We start from the raw sequence: 12,062 nt of genomic DNA on the forward strand, positions 1-12,062 counted from the left end.
AATGTTTTGAACCACATGAACTGTGTGTACAGAACAGGATTAAGCACAAAATGTGAATTGAATACCAAAATTAACTGTAGTTTAAAAATGATATAAAGGCATTTTCTTAATCTAACAAAAGTATACAGATTATCCAACTAACTAAATTAACACCAACAATTTCTAAATGAAACACTTTTTAGCCAATTAAAAAAATGTTTTGTTACAAACATGCTAGTCGTCTAGACGAGACACAGCGTTGGAAAACAATATCAGACTTGCAGTTATATTTGCCCGAACACATCCTTAGGGGTGCACATAATATTTCACATGGAAATAAGTGTGAATAGTAGGTTAGAGAGAGATAGAGAGAGATAATGAGACAGCGCGTGGCTGGCGGCTAGCAGACCAGCCCAGAAGGCTGTTGATTTCTCTCAGGTGCTTCACAGCAGTGTTTTTAAGGAGCCAAATGCAGAAATCTCACGGGGTTGCCGGGCAACCAGCAGGGCGAGGTTGGGAAGAGTCACAAATCTACGCCGAACACTGACTTATCGACTCGACAAGAAAAACGGAGAGGTCTGTCCTCATATTCTTTGCTAGAAATGTCACATTGACTTTTAAATTGCGCATAATCAGCATTGTCTTCAGGAGTGTTCCTCTTAAAGTATCAACCCAAATAAAGCAAGAAAGCCCTTTTTTAGCGAATAAACTCTGGTAATTTGTACTGCAGCGATTTGGGTATCCTGAAGTGATGAGGGAAATGACACAGAAGATATCAGAGAATTGAGCAGCTGGTCTTTTCCACACGTCAGTTTAAACGTGTTAATTTATTTGTGTTGAGCTCAGGGAATACCACAATTCCTACACAGAGGCTGTGCGACCGAGCTATTTTCACGTCTTTATTTTGCACCTCGTTGACACCTATGTGCAAGAGTTGTGATTTGATAACAAGCCAGGACTTGTAGTGATTTAAATCTAACGTGATGTACTAAAGTTTTCCCTGTGTGAAAGCACGTCATTTACAACTCTATTTCCCTTTGATTTCAAACGAATTGTATTAGATTTCTGTCTTCTGCTGAACTTTAAATATATTTTGAACGATGTATCTAACCAGTTGAAGTCTATAGACTTTCCCTACACTATGGAAGTAACAGCAGTTAACTGTTTAGTAATACTCTGTTACTATGTCTAGTTACTATGTAAGTACAAAGGTATTAAGAACAATATAAAGTGGGGTCAATATTTCAACTTCATATTATCTTTGCATTCAGACATAACAAATAAAGATAATTATCTCTCATTTCAATTCATAGAAATTCATTACCTACTCCCAAGCAATGCAATCACACTTTGGGCTGTTTTAGAAAGTTGAACAAGAACAAGTTACCGAGAAATGTCCAGATGTACAGATTGATTAATTAGTGGTGCTAAATGAAATAAAGTCAGAAAAATGATATATAATCAATATTGAGATATGTAATGTCATATTATGATTGTGAGATGAAGTCATGTTATGACAAAGTCATATTGTAAGATACAGTGTTCAGTCCGCGAGATAAAAAGTCATCATGTAAGATATATAGTAAATAATTACTGAAGTATATAGATATCATATGAAATTTAAAGTCACGTTGGTATAGATGTTTACAATAGTGTGATAAATAGACATCTGTGAGACAAAGTCATATTGTGATGGTCAATATTGAGATTTAAAGTTCAAACTGTGAAATATGGAATCACATTGTGAGATATAAGGTCATATTAGAAGAAATAGTCACAACTGAAAGATATACAGACATATCAGGAGATATAAAATCATATTATGAGATATAAAGCTCCATCTCTGATATATAAATTCATATTGTGATCTATAAAGCCCAATTATAAGAGTGATATGAAGTTATAATTGTGAGATATAAAGTCACAATTGTCTACTTTTTTTACTCTGACTCAGAAACAGTTTCCACAGGGATTTGAATCATATCTAGAGACTAGAACATCATGAATACTTTGTGGTGCGATATTTAGACTTGGACCATTAAGTGGCTACATCCTAACAGACACCTAGCAACCACCCAAAACCTATTAGCAACCATATTGCAACACCATTACAACTATCTACAACATTGTGGAAATGGGTTTTGCACAGTTGTTGTCTTCAGAAAATGTAAAAACCTTTACAGTTCATTTTTTACCCTGGTTGAGATCATTTTCTCATAAACGACAGAATGAATTGCTTTCAGAAGTATAGTGACACACTGCATCACCTTCCCCTGTTTTTTGTTTTTTTTTCAAGGATTTTACGTTTTCTCCTTTTTCCTTTTTCGTACTTGTCTCTTTTTAAACGTATATCGTTCCGGGAGGAACCTGACAGGTTTGTTTTCGGGTGCGTTTATAAAGTAGTTTAGTGCACCCTATCGCTGCTCAGTATTATGTGTGTGTGTGTGTGAGGCAAAGACGGCGAGGCATTTTAGAGCTGAGATAGCACTGTGACAGATGTTTGTCTCTTTTTTCAATGACACATTGGGTTATGTTCTACCTCTCTTCCACCTGCTCTGCTGGAACGTCTCTCGGTTTGAACGAGTCAGCATATGTCGGGGCACAGAACCTAAAGAATGTGGTAAAAGACCATCAAAACAACCTTGTTGACTCCCTGATAAACTCTATTTTCATATTTTGTGATAAATGTCTTTTTTTTGTTTGTTTTTGCAACAAAACTTAACTGTGAAACAACAAGCCCAGAAAGCTTGTGGAAGACCATTGTGATTATTACCATCTCAACTTTACCTCACATATTGCTCCTAAAGTGCCTTATTTGAAAGAAATAAGATGTCTGACACACAATAAGAATATAAACATATAAAATAAATGTTCATATTAAGATTTCAGACTTCTGTCTCTTGGCAAATCTAAGCAAATTTGGAGACAATGTTGGGATATCTTCTACAGCTTTGAGATTTGAGAGAGAAGTTTGAGATTAAAAGATCCATTTTTTGATCTTGTCGAATCTGAGAGAATTTTGAGACACTGTCTCTTCTGAGGTTTTGCAGGAAATCTCAACATAGATTTTGAGACAACGTGGAGATTTCTTTTTAAGATCTAAAGGTGGCAAATTACAGGGGGAGTTTTTTCTTTAGTATCTTGAAAAATCAAAGCGCATTTGAGATTTTTTTAAAGCTTAAGGACAAATTTAAAATAGTTTTTCTTTGTCAAAATGTGCTCAGATTTGTCAAGATACCAAAGAAAAAATTCTCCCAGTAATGTCAAATTTGCCTCCTCCAAAGCTTTAGAAGAAATCTCTATGTTGTCTCAAAATGAGATCAGATTTGTCAAGAGACCAATGTCAATTATATCTTGTCAATTCTTGTCAATATCTTGTCAATTCTGAGACTCATTTCAAATTATTTTGACTTTTTTGTTATTGGTCCCTTGACAAATTTGAGTTAATTTTGGGATATTGTTGAGATTTCTTCCTATTGGGACCCAAAACTCAAATAGCTCATGTTGCCTGAATCATATGGTAAATCAAACAAATAAAGAGAATATACAACAATTTTTTGTGATGTAATACCAACACCTAACTGGATTATACTTACTAACCAAACCTTGACTTCCTCTGGAGCAGGAATGACAATTTTCATTTTAGTTGAACTACTCCTTTAAAAAATGCATTTAGATACGGACATCATACATTTACCCATAATCCTCCACGTCCATCACATCTTTTGGCATCGCATGATTCAGTCTTGTCAACATTTACTCAGCTAATCCTGAACACTTGTGCAATTTAGCACTAAATCAAGCCTTTCTGATCCACGTCTGTCACCGACGGGTGGCACTGTGATTCATGCATGATATGCCCTTCACCTTAAGAGGGAGAAAGGAGCACAGAAGGAAAAAAAAAGGTGGGGGAATAATGCCAGAGGTGTGCATTTATAAATGATGACGGTGTGAAGCCATTAGTTGGATTTGATCTGAACTGAGAGGCAGAGGTTTTAGGCAGGAGACAGAAAACCAGAGAGATGATCGATCTCACGAGAGGGGTCGTACATCAAGGAGGAGAGAGTGTTTCTGCTGGTTTGAGTGATGACGCCAGATAGTTACGGCTGAGTTCAACTCCGCTCTTGGACTCATTTTAATGAAATTACTGGTTGAAGGCCCAGCTTTAAATTAAAAGCTGATATGTGGCCACAACGGCTGCCATCACTTCTGCTCTGGTTAAATCCCATCTATATGCGGTGAGTGGGAGTTTGATGCTTCGTAACACTTCACCTCCGCCCTCTCAGACGGCTATTTTTTATCCCCATCCATTTTTCAAACTCTATCACACAGTAGGAGTCGCTACTTTTTAATTTTAGCAAGCGTTCGATGCAATTCGTAAGGGGAATTCAATTCTTTATCTGACAAATAAATGGATTATCATGGGTTTTTGTGATTGGAACTGCGGTTAGTTGCACATGGTTTATTGCTACGTGACCCTGCTAGCAGTGACTCTAGCTATGCTAGTATACACTAATACATTTACACTTTTTCCTAAGCAGAGTGATTTGTTTTTACACAGTTTGTGTTCAAAGCAAAGCAAAGTACATACATTTTACATTACTAGCATCATGCTAACAACATTTCAGCCTTTGTACAAAGTAGAAAATGGGTACAACGAGAAATGTGACGCAACTTGTCATGTCAAATTGAGCTACATTTTGCATGTATTAAAATACAGCTATTTGAAGTACATTTTTGGATGAATGAGATTTCAATGTGGGCTAAACAGTACAATGTGACAAATACAAACTAGCAGTCCTGTTTTGTTTGCTTTAATGCACTGGGCTGGAACATTATGTCATGAAGCTTGAAAACGACAAATAAAAATCCTGCTTTGGAAGCTGGCTGAAATGACTGCTAGTTTTGCATATGAACACATTCGAAAACTAACACATTAGCATACATGCAATGCTAAACTGTCTTATGACCCAGCAGTCCCTTACTGCAAACAGAACTCTTTTTCACCTATTTCAGTAACATTATAATAAGTTGAGCCAAATTACATATTTAAAATAAACAGAAAACCCTTCACCAGCTTGTAGTGGGAAGTTTTTATTAGCAGCAGCATGGCATTAGCGATAAAATAAACACCTTCTAGCAAACGTGTCAAGCTCTCATGTGGTTCTGCATAAACTACATAATTGGGAATCATTTTCATGTTTCAGGAGTGGAGAAGATTATAAACAGCTTATGTTTTCAGGTAAAAGTTTCGATCAAAAGAAAAATCCATTTTACATAAGGAGCTTAGCGCAATGTTTCTCACACTGGATCTTAAAATTAATACTTTATCTTATACAAATCCATAAACCATAATGTTTAATCAATATTACTTAATAATCAATAATATAACTGCACTAAATGAAAATCCATTCAGAAAAACTGAATAAATTTGGAATCTGTTAACTGAAGATAATTGTGAGCTTCCCTGACATTGTATCATTAACCTGTGGTTAAAAATATTTACATCAGAACCTTAAAGATAGATGTATAATTCAAAAGAAGATCACTTTAAATGATAATCAGCAGGATTTTAAATCACCAAAATAAAATAAAATAACTAACGTTGTACAAAATCTCTGTAATAATCACTTTATACATTCCTGTTTAATATTTCTGGCCAACTGAATATACCATTAAATAAAAAAACAACAACAAAAACACTTCACATGGTGGTAGTAACATGCATAGCGAACACTGATTCGTGCAAACTTTGCGTTTTGGTAGAAAAACTCAATGCAGGAACGTATAAAACTGTCAAGCTGGTTTAAGAGTCATTACTTAACTACAATAATGACACTGCCAATGCAAACGTACAAATGTTAATAACAAAATACTAAAACGTGAAATATGACCTGCGGTACTTGAGGATGAGGGGGTGGAATCGAATCCCGGTTTGAACCGAACAATTGAACCCTAGCACTGAAGACCACCTGCAAACAGCAAACTGTGGGAGTATATATGTTCTGCTTGTCTACTCATTACAGACTTGAATTGTCTAACTACAGTTCCCACTTCAACAGCCGTACTCCCACTAAAAGAGAGAGGACTTGACATGAGCCAGACAAACCATGTGAAAATATTAATTCTCCCTATCGGAAAGAGATGGGAAGTTGAAATGACTCAATAAAAATGGTGACATGAATCCCGCCTTATCTGCCTCCACAACAGGGCGAAAAGGGAAATAAAAAGAGCCTTCAATTTTTCTCCCCGTTAGTTGATACACTCAACCTTTTGTCCTACAACTTGTTAGATGGTTGCTGTTGACACAGTATCCCTTCCTGTCTGTCTTTCTGCATTAGGGACTCAGAATTACCTAGATACATTCACCTGGACTTTATTTTCCCTGACACTCGGATACCTGATACAGTCCCTAAAGTGCTGCCTGCATCGGATGCGGAATTCTCCTCCAAAAGCTTTTAACCGATCTTCATTTATTTATTTTTTCTTACAACATCAGCGTCTGAAGCTTTGTTGCATCGGTATGAAGAAACTCGAATACGACTGTCATCCCAGGTTCAACTGCACGAGATCATATTCAATGGGATAGTAGCAGATTCGAAATCCGCAGTTCAATTTCGAGAAAACTGATACACGAAGCCTTAAAACGAGAATCGACTTTAACAGCAAAACCCGGCATGGGACTACGTTTCAGCAGTCTTTTACAGAAAAGCAACCAGAGAATCACCAGAAAAGTTTCCCAAAAAGTAAAGAGCTTGAAGAAAATCAAACGTCAAATCACAAGTGAGATGCAAGCGTCTTGAGAAGGCTTTAACCACACAGTAACATCACAGCAATTTGCGTTTGAACTAGTTCAACCTTTATTATTTTGGTTGAAAAAGATGCACACAATAACATCTCATTGGCTTAAAATTGTGCTGCACGCGGTTTTAGGTTTTGTTCTGATTGGCTGCTTATTTTCGCAATCAAAATATTTAGCTTTCAACGCAGACAACAAAACCAGTAAAAATTGCTGTGTTGTGGTTAGTTAAGACAATGACGATCTTTCTATAGCTCGAAAACGTAATTGTTTTAAAAAATACCGTATCGACACGAATACGATTCCACCCTGATTATAATGATCTCCCAACATACCTTTCAAGAACATAACTTATTCAAACCCTAACCCTACCAGTCTACTAATACTTTACTAATACTCAACTTGACATGTAGGTGCAAAGTTACTTATTGTCAACAGAATGGTTCATAAGGGACCATCAATATAAAGTGAAACCTAATTCGAGTCAATACTGTATTGTGGCAGAAAAACACTATCATAACCAGGTATGGTGCGTTAAAGTATAAACTGCTGCAGTGACCTCTTGTCTTTATTTTTTGTTATGTAATGCATAAAAATCTATAAATTGTAATTGGTCCAAAATCCCAGTTTTTTGACATACAGTACTTCGCTTTCACGGGCAATATCAACAACAAAACTACTCAAATTGTAAAGCTTTCGGGCTATATAAAATAATGTATCTCTCTCTTTCTGCAGCTCGAAAAATTTTAATGAGAAAAACACAGTATCATAACCAGGTATTATAGATAGTGTAATTTGCTAACTTTTTTGCCATGTCATTCATGAAGCCCCGCCTACTGTGAAATCTCATTGACCAAAAATCTCATTGAGTATAGCTGGATTTCTGACATCAAATATATTCTAACAGGCTTTAATTTTTTTATCATTAGTTTGCCAAAGACAGAAAAATGACTAGGAATGACTAACGTGTACGTACCTGTTTCAAACCTGAGAGACTGCATCCATGGAACAATAAGGTAGACATTTGCAAAAAAACATTCATGCTGCAAACAGTTGCCCAGCAGATATCGAGCTACAAAAAAGCTACACAAAATATAACTCGCTGCAAAAATAAATCCAGTGTTTCCCGTGTTTGTCTTTGTACAGTTCCACAGCAGACATTTCTAACACTTGACACTTGCTTAATGAACGCAAACCTGCGAGAACAAAACTCATTGTTTGTTCTTGTCAAAACCGAGACAGATTCTCAATGCATGTCAAGATCTTTTCTAACATAGCTATTACTAATAAGCGGTTAGAAGAAAAGACGACACAGAAATGTAGCACATAAAGCTACCAAAAATGTCTGTTTTTTATTATTAAATATACATTTATTTACAATACACCTGTATAATTCTAACCATATAAAACAAGCTCAAAATAAATCAGTGTATATTATAGTCCATAACATTGTCAGTGATTTGTCATGTTAATTAAAGATTTAAATGCACTTCAAAAATGTGTTTAGGCAATGGACACCACAGTTTTTTTCCCCCGCAAATATAAGAATCCAAGCAGACCTCTGGCATTCAGGTGAAGCAATGCCACCAAGACTGTTTGGATAACAAGATTTTAGCTCTGTGAAAGGTGGGTTATTTGTTAGCGCTTTCTGGGGTGGTGGATGTTCTGGCTTGTTATGGAGAAAGCGAGATGTGTGTCTTACGTGACAGCAGCTTGGCGAATTCTGCGAATTTCAGCTAAAACCAAACATCTACAAAACACCATCACAAAACTGCCACGGCTACAAACACGATACTTCGGTCCTTCAAATACAGCAGCTACTACTTCATATTCCAGCTTTCGGAAAAAAAAAAAAAAAAAAAAAAAAAATCGCAATACGAACAGCACACATGGCCGAAGTCCCCAGGGCTGTGGGAACGAATTGATAAGCCTTATTAACCCGACTCATTAATAATAATTTTCAATCCCACAATATTCAATGATTTTTAATTTAAAATAGGCTAAATAGGCTAGACTGGTATTAATGCAAGTGTGCAATGATTGATTGAGTCATACGTTAGTATCCTTTTAATTTAGTTAATATTAGTAATAAAAAAGAAAGATATTTGAAAAACAATTAAATAACGAAATTACTAATGCTAAACTAAAGTGAGAACTGAAAATGCAATAAAAGTTCATTCCATATTTATATAGAAATTATAAATTATATTTATAAAGAAAATAAACTTCTTTAATATTATATATATATATATATATATATATATATATATATATATATATATATATATATATATATATATATATATATAGATAGATAGATACTGGTAGTTGAAAAATAATAACATTGAAGATGTATTTTATACATATGTGTATGTATATATATATATATATATATATATATATATATATATATATATATACACACACACACACACACACACACACACACACACACACACATATACATATACACACACACACACACATACAACAGAATTAAATAGATAATAAAATATACCTTATTTCTCAGTTATTCTAGTTATTTCCCCTGCATTCATTACGGTTGTTGCAAATCTGCACTGTAAATAATTTTTCCAAGTAATAAAACAAAAATTAATGGAGGAACATTCATGTTTAATTCAATGTGTCACTCGCCATTTCTTTGTAATTACTTCTAAATCTCACTAGCAATTTCTGAGTGAAAATTGTTTCTTCAGTAATTTTTTATTTCTGTGTGCATGTACCGCCACCATTAAAAAAGCTCCCATTTTTGTTTTTCTTATGATGTGTGGCTTAATTTAAAAAACCCACACACATCACAACTTCCTGTGAGCTGCTAAAATTGCTCGGTAAGCCATCCCGCTTCATTTCAGTTTCGCTAGCATGAATATCTGAGATTGAGGATTCATTACCTCGGCGAGACGCAGCGAAATCTAATGAGAGGAATGAGCCAATCGTGGTACAACATTCCGGCTGGTGTTTATCCACGCTGAGATGGATTTAGCTGTAAATCGGACTCAGTTCTGAGCCCAGGGCTGTTTGAGAGGGGATCCATCATCTCTGTTCCATCGCGGGAGTGACATTTACATAGATCACGGCTAGATAAATATCTAGCATTACTGATTCTTTGTCCTGACGCCACTGAAAATGACAAATGAGGGGGTTGGGTGGGGCGATGATTAGATACCGCCTCGAAGCTCCGCTCTGGTGCATTGTGGGTATTATCGGAGGAATCTGCACATCTTGACCCTTTCCTGTGCTATTCTGTTCAGAACATTTTTTTTTTATCATGTTGAGTCCGGGAACCAATTATATTTAGATTATATCTCATAGCGGCGAGGAAGCAATCATAATATGATCTAAGACATATTTGAGGCTTATACGGGAAAGACCTGGCAACCTTTAAAAGGCTGTGAATGATATTTTGACTCCATTACTTGGTTCCTCAGGAATATAATGCAATAGATTTAGGTCCCACCAGTACAGAATGAATTCTCATATTCCCAGTCTAAGAGTTTATTGTGGACTGGTTTGATGCACTCCAATGCGAAACCTTCCTTCCACTGCAACTGTGATTCACAGGGAACTTTGTGTTCCCAGAAAACACATTGTGGCCATTTCGGATCAGCATACGAAACTTTAGATGCACATACAATTAGAGGTCTCTTCTGACTTGTTCGGGGAACATCGGCGCCCCAAACAAGACGTATTAGTATTAGCAGTCGATTTTTTTTTGTTCAGTAAAAATAAGGAAAATATGTTAGGTATTTATGATAATATTGAGAATATATCCATTTATTTAGAATATATCATTTATGTATTTATAAATGATATTTATTATTTATTTAGCAGAAAAATAGATTCATCATTAACTCAAGAAACATCAATGACAGAACTATCAATAGAATAATAAAATTAAACAATTCATATAGTCTTTATAATCTTTATTTTATATCGTTTTAATAATGTTTCGAGTTTTCTAAAAAACTAAAAAGCTTATTTTTAGTAGATAGGACCATGTGCACTTTTTAAGACCCACTTAACGTCTTCTGGAACAACATTTCTTGAAACCAATCATTGACTTCAGATTTTAGGAGTCACATTAGGACCTGTAAAATCTTTATACTGTAGAGTGCATCATATGTACACTTCCAACAGTAAATCTGTAAGAGCATGTGGTAGAGTGATAGCACCAGAAACAGATGCACTGAACGAGTGAGGCTTTAAAGACAACATAAAATCAAAATTGACCGTATAACTTCACTTAAAGACCCTATGAAATCAAAATTGGAGTTCCTTGGCTTGTAAGATCCTGCCTATTAGCTTTGAGGCCATTTATATAGTAGCACGCTTTTAAAAGTTGACTAAATAAACGTTAAGCACTTCTACGCATTTCAGATTTACAGTCTTCTAGCAAAAAAGATCAAGAACTGAAAATTTGTCTTGCAAACTACACCGATTTGTCTCCGAATCCCCTAGAATGAGAATTTCCCTTCCCGAGATAACAATTACAACTGATTAGCAACATCATTTAACCTGCAAAGTATGCTGTAAAGGCTTTCTGATGTTTAAAATAAAGCACCGACAGGAAATACTCAAAATTTCTGCGTCAAATCATTTTATGGGGTAAAATCGTAATGAAAATTGACAATAGGTCTAATTTCTTAATAAATGATCCAGGTTTTATTGTGCATGAATCACTTATTCCACAACTGTTCTGCTGATGTAACCAAGAAAAATAATATTGATCAATATCACTCCTACTGTACTTTTAATAATCCGATCAAATCCCGCTAAAATAAAATCCCACCCTACGTTTTCTCAGTTACACTCTGAAATATATGACATAACCATGATTAAATGGTCTCATTCGGAATGATTTTTAGTGCAAATTACTCCAAATAATAATAAACAAAGTCTTTGGGAATCTTTATCCAAATGAAATAACTTGCTCTGCCTCCTTTTCAAATGCTATCATCAACCTCTCCCCTCCAATCGCTCGCCTCCATTCTGAAACCACTATTTATCGCAAACCCGATCATGGATACAATCAAGTCATATTTCCTCTTCTGCGAATTGTCACATGACTGTTAGGCTAAATGCATTACGAATGCCGATTCAAGCTGTCCTTAGGAAAGGAAACAAGGAGGGAATGTATGAAGGAGAAACAGAGCAAAGGAAGGAGGAAGTGAAAGAGCCCCACTGGTAACATCACCCACTTTATTTGCATCACTACATCGTGCTCGCCTGTGGCTGAACAAGACCATTCGTGCTGGATTAGTAC

Source organism: Puntigrus tetrazona, chromosome 22 (assembly GCF_018831695.1).
Source record: "Puntigrus tetrazona isolate hp1 chromosome 22, ASM1883169v1, whole genome shotgun sequence".
Taxonomy (NCBI): Eukaryota; Metazoa; Chordata; class Actinopteri; order Cypriniformes; family Cyprinidae; genus Puntigrus; species Puntigrus tetrazona.